This window comes from Puntigrus tetrazona, unplaced genomic scaffold (genome assembly GCF_018831695.1).
Source record: "Puntigrus tetrazona isolate hp1 unplaced genomic scaffold, ASM1883169v1 S000000717, whole genome shotgun sequence".
Classification (NCBI taxonomy): domain Eukaryota; kingdom Metazoa; phylum Chordata; class Actinopteri; order Cypriniformes; family Cyprinidae; genus Puntigrus; species Puntigrus tetrazona.
This window is the reverse complement of record NW_025048329.1, coordinates 30,933-45,691: the sequence shown is the minus strand read 5'-3', so window position 1 is coordinate 45,691 and position 14,759 is coordinate 30,933. Positions and strand designations below refer to the sequence as shown.

General features: G+C 43.9%; 1 pseudogene; it reads left to right on the top strand.

Annotated features, from left to right (window-relative positions):
- Positions 1–370: 370 nt before the first annotated feature.
- LOC122335107 lies at positions 371–13,712 on the top strand (annotated as a pseudogene).
- Positions 13,713–14,759: the final 1,047 nt, after the last annotated feature.

The window sequence follows — 14,759 nt, the reverse complement described above, 5'->3', positions numbered from 1 at the left end:
ATAGACATCTGATTGTCATTGCACTACATTGCAATGATCATAATTCATAAATAAACGTTTTCTCTATTTACTATCACGCTTTATTACTGATTGCATGTTCAGAAACTGCAAATATAACTTGTAGTGACTCAAAGTATATATTAATGATCACTAATTGTATACGTTTATTGTTATGATTGTAATCGTTGCATGTACAATGCATGACTAACTTATTTAATATCAGCAATCTCTTGTTTTAGACATTTATTTACACGTTTGCATGTACAGTTCATTCATTATCATGAAGTAGCTTGTCTCGTCATTCATTTTTGTTGTGTACATGCACCATAATCTGCGTATAGAAACCATAAATGTAATATTTCGCCCATTTATTGTCGCAGCTCGTATTGAATTATTTTGCAGTTGCACTTTTCCTGCATGTTACTGTGACACGCAGCTGTAATTGAACACGTATAAACCCGTGTTACTCTTAAGACTGATCGGATTATGATTCTGTTGACATGCGTAATTACGCATGGTAATGAATGTGCTACGCACGGGCGGGGCGGGGTCGCCTCCAGCTGCGGTGGTCCGAGGGGCTGATGCTGATGGATCCGGCTTGACAGAACAAGGTTATCCGCCAGGAGAGAGTCCGTCCATTTTCTTCACGGCTCCTCACTCACTCACTCACTCGTTCACTCGCGGCGGGCTCCGCTTCTCCGCGCACAGCAGAGGCGCAGGACGAGTCCGGGTTGCCGCGCCCAACAGAACACGAGATGCGACCGACTCCTGCAGCTGGCTGGGATGCGCGAGCAAAAACGCGAATGATGTCGTTTGCAGGAGATCTCATCTTTCTGCCACTTTAAGACGAGGATCGCAAAGAATCTCGAGGAGGTGCTTTTTATTTGCCGCACAGCAGCCGAGTGGATGTAGCGGAAAAAAGTCATTTGCATGGATCTAATTAGCCTCCACCGATCGCTCGCGCGTCAACTTTTCCTTCCGACAATGTGAATCTAGGAAAAACGGCGCGCGTTCTTTGCGATGCACCACGCGAGAGGCTTTTTCTAACATCTCCAGGCAGCACACTGACTCGGTGAAGATGCAGAGGCTGCTGCTTTTGAGAACGATCTTTTTCATTGCAGGTTGCCCGCGTGTTTTGTTGCACGGAGAAAGCCGTAACGCGCACACCAAAGAACCGGTCACTCTTCGTGATGCAAGCCCAGTGCCACGCACCCTGCGAGGCATCGAGCCTTTGACATCAAACAGACTTCAGAAGACCGCGCTAACTTGTCTTCGCACCTCTGGCTGCTTTTGGAGAGCGGAGGAAGCGGTACGAATACAGACGTCTCTTGTCGAACAGAACGCGCGCGGTCACGGAGAGTGCCACGGACCTACATAAGCGCTCTCGGCGACATAAAAGGAAAAAGTTGAACGGCGAGATGCCTGCTGCCATGGGAACAGTAGCTGGACACAATAACTCTAAGCTGCATTCAACAAGCAAGCGAGAAAAGAAACCACAGACGCAAAAGAGGCACAAAGGAACACCACAAGAAAGCGTTTAAGAGCTTGAAAAGGGGCCAGGATAAAGCGCTGCCCCATTGACACCAGTCGAAACTTATTATAACGCCCTGACATCCTCTTTATCCATGTGGGAACCGATGCCCAAGCCTCTAGCGCTCACCTCCACTGATTTCCCGTTCGACCTCACCAGATATGCCGAGTTCCACACCAAACAGATAGATGACCCGTGGGACGCGACTCCGATGACCCCTCCGTACGCCGAGGACGAGGAGAGCGAGTTTTCCTCAACCCTTTCTACCCCGTCACCAGCGAGGCGTATGGGGCGTCGCGCAGTCACCATCGTTTCCATCCTCATTTTCGCCGTGGGAATAACGGGGAACATAGCAATAATGTGTGTGGTGTGCCATAACTACTACATGAGGAGCATCTCGAATGCTCTTCTGGCCAACCTGGCTATTTGGGACTTTGCTCTGCTCTTGTTTTGCCTGCCGCTCGTGGTGTTTCACGAGCTCACAAAGACCTGGCTGCTGGGCCAGTTCACCTGTAAAGTCGTACCGTACATTGAGGTAACGGATTCCACGTTCATTCATGACAGGTGTTGAATGTTTGCATGGGATGATAGAGAAAAAATCATAGAAGAAACTTTACATTCACGTATTTGAATTTCTTTCCTTTGTGGGACAGAGGAGGAGATGTTTTGGAAAATTGCCCAAAAAAAGTTTATAAAAGAAAAAATTTGAATGAATATAAACTTGAATGAATGACAAACAGTAAGATTTCTGCACTCAAAAAAAAAAAAAAAAAAAAATTTATTAACAGCATCTATTTGATTCGATTTAAATTACTGTATTTTGAAATGCATTTATGCAAATCGCTTGAATTCAATGCAAATGTTAAAAAAATCTAAAATTTAGGCCTACAATTTTTTTAATTTACAATGAAAATCGGTGTTGTTTTGACCCCGTCGTTCTAAAAAGATATTGTAAGAACTTCTCTTCTTCAGTGTATGCGTCCCCTGTGTCCGTTCATCAGCAGTACAGAACAAATTCAGGCGCCTGGAAGCAGCAGTCGGAACAAACCACACGAGTGAAATCAAATCTGGTTTATTCAGAATGCAGCTTAACACAGAGAGTAAACCATCAGCTTATATAGCCCTTATGGGGCGTTGACCTCTATTGCATAGCTGGACATGCCTCAACTGCCCACTACGGAGAGCACAAAAGACAACTCCATATATGGGTTGAAGATTCACAAAACTAGCAGACTAGAGACAAAGCAAGTCTATATAAGGAATGAAAGACTACAGAGTTAGTAGAGTAACCTGAAACTATACCTGCAGGGCGAAAAGGGACTAGAACAATTGTCATACCTTGCTCACACACACACAGTAATAGAGAATTAATTCTCTCAGTCCCCTCTTTTAGGCTGAAGAGCCTAATTTCTGGCCATCGGAGTATAACGAGGACCTGTCATACTGTCAATTGTGGCATACACACGATCCATCAAACATCTCATAATGCATGGTCCAAAAACACATACAGCAAAACCGATTATTAAAATTGGTACAAGCATAGTAAAGAAAGGAGTCATCCAGCCAAACAGGTGATGTAAAATACCCCACCCCAGTCCTGTATCTTTTGTTCATCATCATACAAGTCTTCTGCAACCTTTTTCATTTCCTTCACAGCATGGCCCACAGCACCAGCAGGTTCGTCCTCAGTTGGGACATATGTACAACACTGGTCACCAACCAGAGCACATACTCCGCCTTCTTTTTTGCTAGCAACATGTCCAGGGCTAGTCGATTCTGTGTGGTCATCAGGCGCGAGAGCACCCAGCTCCTTCCGCGCTCCGTCTAATCCAATTGTGGTGTCATTAACAAATTTAGCCAGACGGTAGTGCAGAACTTCGGTCTGATGCCACAGATCACTGACACCATCACGTGGGCACCAAAGAGGTCCAGAACCGGTGCCATTTAGTTGAGAGTTGATGTTCCTCAGGGACGTCATCAGCTACAGATCTCTTCAACCTGTGGTACTGTTTCTTATGCTGTGAGGTATGCTGGAATATCTGAACAGGGTAAGATAACTCTGAAACATTGGCCTTATCCCAAGATGTTCCTTCAGGAAGGGAACCTGTGTTGATGTCATTGAGCCGCTCCACCCATCACAGTTAACGGCAGGCTTCCAGCTATTAAGCGATCTACATATAGTTGTTATATTGTTTTGAGGCATGACAGGCATGGACACTGATACAGTTGATGACATGATTTGCTGACATACATAACATGACTCATTGGTGTGATGTCTAGCTGTCCAATTGGCATATTGCCAGAACAAATTATCAGTAGGTAAAACACAGTTCACACATTGTAATGATACAAAAATCATGAATACTAACAGAAGCTGCATTCTGATCAAATAATAATTAAATAATATAATCAAAGGATATGTGCAGTCAGTTTCTATGTCAGCAACAGCGCTGCGTGTTCAGCTCCTCTGTTGTGCAATAGCAACCAATCTACGTAAGAAGTCGTCAGGTCGTCAGTCCAGTAATGCGCACCGTCCAGCCCTCCCGCCCCCGTGACAGTAGTGATCAATGATCCTACAAGAGTGGCCCCTTGTTCAGGTGTTGACGGCTAATAACAATCTGGTCAGAAAACTATTAGACATTCATACTGCTGATTGATGCATTTTCCGCCTGGTTGCATGGATCCACTGTGGAAAAGAATCAGTTAGTACGGCGGTTCGAGTTACAGCAACAATTTTGGTAGGAGCACTATATTTTGTTTTGTCCAATGGGTCTCCCATTTTTAAGAATTGTTTCACTAATACTGTGTCACCCACTTGAAAAGGGTGAGTCATGTCAATTGGCATAGGTGCTGAACTCGAATGCATTTTGCTCCAATTCTTGTGGAGAGCTTCAATCAGTAACTGCACATATTCACTCATATGGACATCACATCCCCCATCTCCCAAAACACACCCTCCCTTTCTCCAAGGCGCGGGGGAAAGGCGTCCATCACCATCTCATATGGTGATAGACCTTTGAGACCCTTATGGGGTGACATTCTCATTTCTGCCAGGACAACGGGTAGCAGTGAGGTCCAGTCTTGGTGACCGACCGTTTGCATTGCTTTTCGTAATTTATCTTTAATAGTACGATTCACCCTTTCGACTATACCAGATGATTGAGGATGATATGGAATGTGGTGTCTCCACGTGATCTGCAATTCTTTCATTAGGTTCATTAGTACTTTAGACACAAAGGCAGGGCCCTTATCAGAGTCTATGGCGAGTGGTATACCATATCTAGGAATTATTTCTTTGAGTAGATATCGTACCACAGTGGGGGCGTCTTCCTTTGGGCATGGAAACGCCTCCACCCATCTAGAAAATTTGTCCACAAACACCAATAGGTATTTGTATGGCCCCTCTTAGGTAGATGTGTGAAATCTACTTGCCATTGTTGCAATGGGCCTCTGGCAGAGGAGCTGTTGATGCGACGCCAAAGGTTTAGAACAATTATTCATAGCACAAACCATGCACCTGTCTAAAGTGGAATTAACATATGTGGCTAAATGTTGGATGCACAAAAATTGGTCATTTCATCCAATACCCTCTTCGCCGCGTGTGTGTGACACCATGAAACTCTCTTACCAAGAACGGGGCACAGGAGGCTGGCACACACACACGGCGGAAGAGTCAACCAAAATACCGTCGTTATTCTTTGACGCCCCTCAGAGATCAAAACGCGCACATCCGCTTCTGTAGCAGCCGCCTGTATAGCACAAATATCTATGTCAGGTAACATATTACTAGTCATAACAGATGTCGAAACAGCAGAGACAGACAACCATGATGGCATCAATCCAGATGCTGCAGCAGTTTTGGCTGCATGGTCAGCTAAAGTGTTACCTCTAGCCTCAAGGGTATCAAGGACAGAATGGCCCTTAGTTTTGATGATGGACAACGAACTAGGAAGACGACAGGCCTGTATTAAGTCTTCAGATATGGTACACAGGACACAAGGCCAACATCATCCTTGTGTAAGGCCCATTATACATAGACCCCAAAGAAGACAACGTAGCCCCAGTATCCAACAGAAAGGAATACGTTTGCCCATTCACATGTAACTCAATGAGTGGCAAGTCACGCCCTGTGGGGAAGCAAAACAAAGAGATAAAAGTGCGGAATTTACAACTTCAGTGGGGTCAGAACTCTGTGGGCTGCCCTATTCTTGAGGACGGTAGACAGGCTGCGCGTGGCTGCCTAGGTTCTAGGGTAAGGAGCCTGAGACTGTTGCTGCTGACTGCTAGGCTGTGCATACATCTGCGCATACATCTGTGGGGACCTCTCGGGGCTGGGGTTGCCCCGCCCTTGCCTGCTCATCGGCCCTGGCGCTTGTTACATTCTCTAGCCCAATGCCCAGGCTTGTTACAATAATTACACCTTCCTGGGTTCCTGCCTCTCTTAAATCCTCCTTGTGTACCTGGTATAGCCACCAGCTACAGACACACATACAACGTTGCCATGCAAATTCAATAACTGTCCTTTTCCTGCTGGTCTTTCCTTGCCCGATTCCTTCTGTTAAATCCTCGCGCTTAACTCGTCAAATTTCGGTGCGAGAACAGGTACTGCCTTTAATTACAGCGTTCTCATCGTAGGCTGCGCCTAATTTGCTATGCAGAATGAATCTATAATCAGCCCCAACTAATTGACAGTGGTGCGAGCATCTGATTAACATATGGCGCGGTTTCGTCACACACGGTTTAGACATTGTCAATGGTTTGTCTTTATCATTTTCTTTGGTTTTGGTACAGTTTTCAAAACTGCTTTTGGAACATACGCGATTCGTCTTTTCCCTCCAAACCTCTGCCATTTTATACCACACGTCATATCCTCCTCTCATATAATTGTAATCCCAATCAGGGTCGCCCTCACCTCCATATACTAAATTGTAAACTGTTTTCAGATGACTTGGGTCGAAAGTGCCCTCACGCGGATAATCTCGCCACTGGGTACCCGCTGTCCATCCCGCCAAATTATCAAGATATGGAACCGTGTAGTATCCCCAACCACAACGTTCCATCCATGCTTTGGGTGTTTCAGAGGGTTCAGGTTTAGGATATGTTTGTCCCATTCTGACCACTGATGACTCGGACACGTACTATAACAAGTCAATCTAGTCTGAATTTAATCAAACACGATACAATTGACTTACGCTGGATACATCTACTCAGGTAGTGAAACTATACTTTCTCTTACCTGGTCAGATGTATCCCGGACGAGCCCCCAGAACTGTAAGAACTTCTCTTCTTCAGTGTATGCGTCCCCCTGTGTCCGTTCATCAGCAGTACAGAACAAATTCAGGCGCCTGGAAGCAGCAGTCGGAACAAACCACACGAGTGAAATCAAATCTGGTTTATTCAGAATGCAGCTTAACACAGAGAGTAAACCATCAGCTTATATAGCCCTTATGGGGCGTTGACCTCTATTGCATAGCTGGACATGCCTCAACTGCCCACTACGGAGAGCACAAAAGACAACTCCATATATGGGTTGAAGATTCACAAAACTAGCAGACTAGAGACAAAGCAAGTCTATATAAGGAATGAAAGACTACAGAGTTAGTAGAGTAACCTGAAACTATACCTGCAGGGCGAAAAGGGACTAGAACAATTGTCATACCTTGCTCACACACACACAGTAATAGAGAATTAATTCTCTCAGATATCATCTTTTGTGTTCTTCTACATTGCAAGGGTCTAGTTTTTCACGCACAGGCAGCGTTAAGGCATCATTGGTAACTGGGTCTTGTTTCGAGAGCGCGTCAGTGCTCCCTGCATGCAAAGATCTTCCACCCTGCCCTCAGGATGCCTGCACTGACCTCTGCCCGCTCCCATCACATATTGTATGGTGCAACCATGAGGCGTTTACTTGAGGTGAAATCTGCAGCAGCGTCTCCTCACCACACCCAGTTTCAGCACGGCTCACTTTACACCACGCTTCTTCAGTGTCAAATAATTGTGGACTCATTTTATAGCTGGAAACCTGTCCTGGTGAACCTCACAAAAACACATCTAGGTCATATTTCTCCTTAAAATCAAATAGGGGAAAATATTCAATTATGCATGAAGTAAATAGCAAGTTTTTAAGTATATGTTATTTATTTATTGCAGATTTTTGCCTAGATTTAGTTTATTCTAGTTCAGTTTCTTTACTCTAATAAAGTCAGTTCATTACTGCATTTTTCATTTATTCAATTATAAAAGCATTCATTTAACGTAAAGACAGTACTGCCTTTACATTACAGTAATGAGAAGAAGAATGTCTTAGGTGCTGAACAATCATTTGATCTTAAAGGGATGAACTTTGAACTTTCTGTGGAAGTTTCTTCTGTTAAGCCCAAAAGAAGATATTTTGAAGAATGTGGGTAACTAAACAGTACCCACTGACTTCCATAGTTTGGAACCCATTCTTTATCTTCTTTCGTGTTCATATACATTATTTGACTCTCTCTTCAATGTTCCTTAAAACAGGCTTCATTTATTTTACTTCACTAATGGTTGAATTTAGGGTGTCATTCAGACCACTTGTAGCTTTTGTACCTTGAGTCTTTAATTTCAACAGCAAGGCAGCAGTACATTTGCTATTATTTGTTGTTGCTGTCGCAGGTACCTTTTAAAAAGGTGTATCTAAGTACCCTAAAAGGTACATATTAGTATCCAAATGCTACGTATTTTTTCAAAGGATGCAGGCCCCAGTCTAGCCTTCCTCCATTCAGGCAGAAAGGAGCTATCTTTGTTTACACACAAAATAGCTGTCCAGGGGCGTCACCAAGATGGCCACCGATTGAACCGTCTCGCCTTAAAGAGGCTTTGGTGAGACTCTCTCATCCGTTTGCCTATGAGAAGTAGACCGCGTGAGCGTGAAGGGTGTAAGGGGTTTTGGAGAGTCCTGCTGTGATTGTATGGGACAGGCAGAGAGGGCCAGGAGGCTCGGGCCTGACGATGGCGAAGCTGAATGAAAACGAGCCACTGTGCATGCGTGCATGTGCTCGTCCCTCCGGCGCTTCTGTGAATGCTGATCGCCGGCGACTGCATGCAAGCTAAGTGTCGGGTAAAGCCAGTCCTGAGGGCAGAGTGCTCCACAGGGAGAAAACGCCTCCGGCTCCATTACTCACACACACACACACACATGCGTGCTGGTGCGTGATAGTTCACGTGAGCTGGGAGTTTTGTCCAGACCAGACACTTTTCACTTTTGACGTCCCTTCGCCGGTCGTCTCCTGCGGAGAGCTGCTGCTCAAGGGTGGAGAAGTGTATTGTTGAGTTTTGCTCCACTGCAGGCAAGTTCAGCGAGCGCCGGTTGAACTTGTCTGATCATTGGGTTTGTTTCATCGGAGGTCTGACATTTCTCGCCGCGGTAGGTCGAGCGCATCTGAGGGCGGCGTGTCAGTGCCAGTGTTTTAACTTGACTTGTGTTTTGACTGGCCTTTAGGTTTTTGGAGATTGCATCAGTCACAACACACAGATTTGCAGGAAGGCCTTGTTTCGTCTGAGCAAACATGATTCAGATGAGTATCTGACAGCTGTCGGCTTTCGGCGTCCTACCACTGTCATAGCAACATATGATAACATTCTGGATGTTTTAGGAGCTGGATAGCAACCTTAGCATCATGGTGGTGTGTTTTGATCTAGCAGACACCACTTAAAATATTTCCAGGTCATTTATTTTATTTCCATTCATTCTACAAACCACTTGTACTTGTATTTTATTTCATTTTATTTAAAGGTATTGCTTTTTTAAATTTTGTTGTTTGAATTCTTGAGAGGTTTTTGTTGGCTATGTTCTATTAGTAACTTTTCTTTTTTTTATTGATATAATTTTCAATTATATTTTATTTTAACCGTTCTCCAAACTGCTTGTTTTATGGTCATGCAAGTTGGATTTAATTTAATTGTATTTTATTTTATTTTATTTTATTTTATGGAAACCGCTTGTAGCGTAAGATGCATTTAATTTGATCTAATATTATTGGATTTGCATTCATTACAGGTTTTTGTTAGATTTCTCTTCTATTATTAATCCACTTTGTGTGCGTGTTTTTGATCCAGGCTGTTAACTCCTCTTCTAATGCTCTGAATTTATGTGGCTGTATATGTATTTGTTTCATTCTGTGGTCATCATATATAACAATATTCCTCTAATAGCTTTTGCTTCTAGCTCGATCATGCCTCGGTGCATCTCATTTGTCAATAAGTAAGAATTATTGCTGTCCCTGCTGGCCGGTAGCCCAACAATGGCCTGCAGTCACCCTGTCTAAAAGCAGCCGTTAAACCAGATTAATAACCAGCACCTCCATCGTAGTGGAGAGCCTCTTAATCAGAGAATTAATGAGCCGTTAGTAAAGACCATTGCAGCCAACGCTATCATCACCTGCTGCTAGGAAACCTGTAAGCTAGAAAATGCCTCCAAACGCATGTGAATGTGAGATCAGACCGAGAGAGAGAGAGAGAGAGAGAGACTGGTCGGGTTTCCAGAGCGTGAGGTGTGAGGAGACAAGAGAGACCTTAAATTTGATTACTGTGAAAGGTAGAAAGTGAGCTTCTAACCACATGATCACATGAATCACAGCCTGTGGGCTTGACTCCTTTGAATTTATTTGATTTGCCATCCAGGAATTTTTTTTACCTTTATTTTAATAATGTATGTCTATGGTATTGATGTAAGTGAGAGGTTGCGAAGTGCTCTTCAGCCATACGTTATATTTATCATCTTTTATCTTGAATTGTTTTATTTTGTTTCACCATACTTACTCGTGTAACTAAAAACTAGAAAACTTGGAAGTGTTCATGCCTGTTTGGAGCCTAAGGAATGAATGGTATAAGCTAACCCCGACACGGTGTATATATTCCTCATTTGCTCTTCAGGAAAAAAGTTTAAGTTAAATCTACCCGTTTAATTTTTGTTGTTTTAAATTGATTCATTGAATCAACTGATGAACTGATTCACAGAAATGAATCTAACTTACAAGCTAATGCCATTTCGTGAGTCCTTCTAATGCTCTCGCAAGGTTGTGTGAAGAAAGGGCCAAAACCAGTTGAATTACCGTTTTTCAGAAACTTTATGGGCCCAGAAAACACACAGGGGAAGCCAGCGGTAGTTTGCAGTCCACTTTTCTGACTTGCTCGTCCTGCGAGAATAATCCCCTCCTGCGCAGTGAACGTGCCGAGCGTAATGGGGCAGGATGGATGCATTTCACACCTATAGAAGTAATATAGCACCATTATAGCGTCTTAATGGACACAATGGTCCATAATGGATTCTGAACAGTCTGCTTTTGTCAAAATGATGAAGGATCTCAACGATCAGCTTTTGGAGATGAAAGAGGCGGACTAGTTTTCATTTAGCCGGCGATGCACAACCGCACAAGCGTCGTTCCGCTAATTGTCTCCTCCTTGATGCTGATGTGCCTGATTGCTCTGTAATTATGATAATGAAGACAAACACTTAGTTGGCTCTTTCATTTGGGTTTCGTATCATCCGCTGGGACGCAGCGCGGCTCCGAACGCTGGCCAAGAAGCTCTCCAGTTGTCTCCCATTCATTGCAGTTGTTTCTTTTGTGTCGCCTCTGTAAACACTCTTTCATTTCACCCAATTTATTGTGGCAATAGTCACGCAGAATGTCCCGTTTCGCAGTGGGAAGGGTGCGTTGGGAGAGTTTTAGGGCCTTCTCTGTTCAGGCTGAATTAATTGCCGGGCCTGCAGGAGGTTGACTGTCTGTCACAATAAAAGTCTGTAAAAACCAGAGCTGTTTGTTACTCGTTCATGAACCTGCTGCTATGTGCTGAATGATTATTAGGAGAAGGTTCCCAGCTGTAGGATTGGGTTCAGCGAGATGCCAGATATAATTCAGACTTTCCTTTCAAGCGGGTTGTTTACGCCACTGGCCTTACACCATTTACACTAGACTCCTACTGACACATAACGCAGCTCTCAAAGACATCGCAAACAGGGTTGGCATGATGCCGACCTTGACAGCTGATAAAAATAACAAAGAAATGTCATGGTTTTCAACGTTGTTTCTTATTTAGAAAACTAAATGGTTATTTAGTTAGCAATTGGTTAGCTGCATGGTTACTGCATACTAAATATAATGTTGCCTCCTGTAAATTGGTGTCTCTGTGTGTGTGTGTGTGTGTGTGTGTGTGTTAGTGAGTGGGTGGTTTGACATGTGTGGTGTACGGGGACACCAATTTATTTAATGGCATGGGTATGACAGAGGTATTGCAATTTAAAGGTGGCTTATGAGGACACTGCCAATGCCACTATAGTTCAAAAGGCTTAAAAAACATACTAAATGATTTTGTTTGTTTTTGAAAATCTAAAACTGCACAGTTTCATGTAAGGGGTAGGTTTAGGTGTAGTATAAAAACCTATGGAGGCAGTGAGCTTCCTGCCTTGCATTTATATGGCTGGCTAGCATCCACTAGAGATTCTTGCTGTGTGCTTTCAGATTTTCTCTGAAACCCTCCACCTTCCCCAGCTCCACTTGTATAGGTCTGCTACGGTTTATTTTATATGCTATTTGTGCAGCAGCAGTTTGTTTTAAATACTCACAGCACTGTATAACCATATACATTGGCAGCAGCTCCAGTACTTGTTGCAGCAGCCAGCAGCAATAATCTACAACTACAGCAGTAGGGTAGCAGATATACTCTGCCAAAATTATGCCACTATTTTCCATATTTGTTGCGTAATTTAAAGCTACAGTCCATAACTTTTGACGCTCTAGCGGTTAATAAACAGGACTGTGTGCATCTTGCAGAAGAACGTTGTAGCCGGAGCTACTTTTCTCTGATGATGTCTATGACGAATCAAGAAGGTACCGGGCTGCTCCCCAAAACCAGTCTAAATAGTCTGAATATAAACACGTATTATAGGCGTACAGAAGTGATTCAGTACGAGTCAAAATCTGGAAAGCCAAAATCATGGTGTACTCGCTGCTTATATCAATTTTGTACACAAAAAAGTATATATATTTGAGTTTGATAGCGAAGCACCAGCACTTTTGCCACCCCTTTTATAACCAAGCGGCGTTTGTTTTTGCATTTGTCCAGGTGGCGTCTCTCGGCGTGACCACCTTCACCCTCTGCGCGCTCTGCATCGACCGCTTCCGCGCCGCGACCAACGTTCAGATGTACTACGAGATGATCGAGAACTGCACCTCCACCGCCGCCAAGCTGGCCGTCATCTGGATCGGCGCCTTGCTCCTCGCCCTCCCCGAGCTCCTGATCCGCCAGCTGGTGTCAGAAAACGGCGAGGACGAGCCGGCGTCCGAACGCTGCCTGATCCGCATCTCCACGTCCCTCCCCGACACGCTGTACGTGCTGGGCCTGACCTACGAAGGCGCTCGTCTCTGGTGGTGCTTCGGCTGCTACTTCTGCCTGCCCACGCTCTTCACCATCGGCAGCTCGGTGGCGACCGCGCGGCGAATCCGTCGCGCCGAACGCGGCTGCGCCAGAGGCAACAAGAAACAGATCCGACTGGAAAGCCAGATGAACTGCACGGTGGTGGCGCTGGCGATCGTCTACGGCGCGTGCGTGGTTCCCGAGAACGTGTGCAACATGGTTTCGGCGTACATGGCGGCCGGCGTCCCTCAGAGCACCATGGCGCTGTTGCACCTGCTCAGTCAGCTGCTGCTGTTCCTGCGCGCGGCCGTCACGCCGGTGCTCCTGCTGTGCCTCTGCAGACCCTTCGGCCGTGCCTTTCTGGAGTGCTGCTGCTGCTGCTGCGCGGACGCCTGCGGGATCGCCACGCACTCCTCGGCCACGGCCAGCGACGACAACGAGCACGAGTGCACGACTGAACTGGAGCTGTCGCCGTTTAGCACTATACGCCGGGAAATGTCCAACTACACGGCGACTGGATCCCACTGCTGAGGGAGTCCCGTGCCTAGTACTGTATTGTACTCTAGAAGCACATGCTTTTGTCTTACTGTGTAAATACTTTGATTACCACCGGTGTGTTGCTCTTTTAAAGAAGGTAACGTAGACTGAAAATGATGTAAGTACTTTTTTTTTGTATAATTGTCCTTAATATATATACATATAAATATATATGAATATACACTGAACTAGTGACTGCTTTAATTTTGCAGTTTTTGCACTGCCAAACACTTTAGCTTTCTCTTCACTCTGTTTCCGCACTTGCACGCGTCTACACGAGGCAGTCGAACCGAGTCACTCCGCTTCACATTGAGTCTGAAGCGGTGACTGTAGAGCTGCAGGTTGAAATTTAAGAAATCTGTTAATTAAAATGATGTTATTTTCAGGGGGGGAATCCAAATGTAGGTTAAGTATATTTATTATTTAATTTTTAAAATGTTTAACTTTTTCTCAACTTTGAGCAAATAATTGATTTGACGTAAATTCAATTTTTTGATTTCAACAAAATGAGTGAACGAAGTTGTTAGCAAAAACACAATAATATTCAATAGTGTTAATAAAACCATTGTCGTGAAAACAGAAATGGAAAATATCGTTGACAGAATGAACTGCAGCTATTTGTCCTTCATATTTCCAGGAATTTGTACACATTTTGACATATTAAAAAATTCACTTTTTGTCTTAATTTAATGCTGTTTAATTGCCATTTAATTTTTACTATAATAACATAAATTTTTACGTAGTTTTTTTTATTTCGATATTATTTTTTGGTAATTATTATTTTTCCAATTAACTGTCAAACATTATCAAATCTGCAATGACCGAATGAGATTCATATTTCTGATGTAAAAAAATTTTTTTAACCAAAACATTTGATTTGATTTGAATTTTATTTTGGCCGGCAATAGATTTTCATGAAAATATCTAGAAATAATCACTTCCGATGTTAAATCGTCAGTCAGTTTCCCATGACTTCCATTTTTCTTTAATTCCCATGACTTGAAAATCACTTTTCCAGATTTTTCGTGATCGAGTAGCCCAGACGGTGTCCGGTGTAGACGCGGTGTCACTGTCGCACGCGGTGTGTTTCTGCATTTCTTGAAAGTAACATTTCTCTAATGTTTCTAAATGGCTGTGTGTTGCGTGCCGTGACCTTTCTCTTGATGAAGGTGATTCTTGTGAATCGTTCTTGAAGTCTGTAGAGCATCTGTACATGTCTTATACCTGTCAACACCCACACGATGCTCCTTCTAGTTAACGGTTTCTAAACGTTTTTATATAACCCGAAGCGAAATGTCTCTTTAAT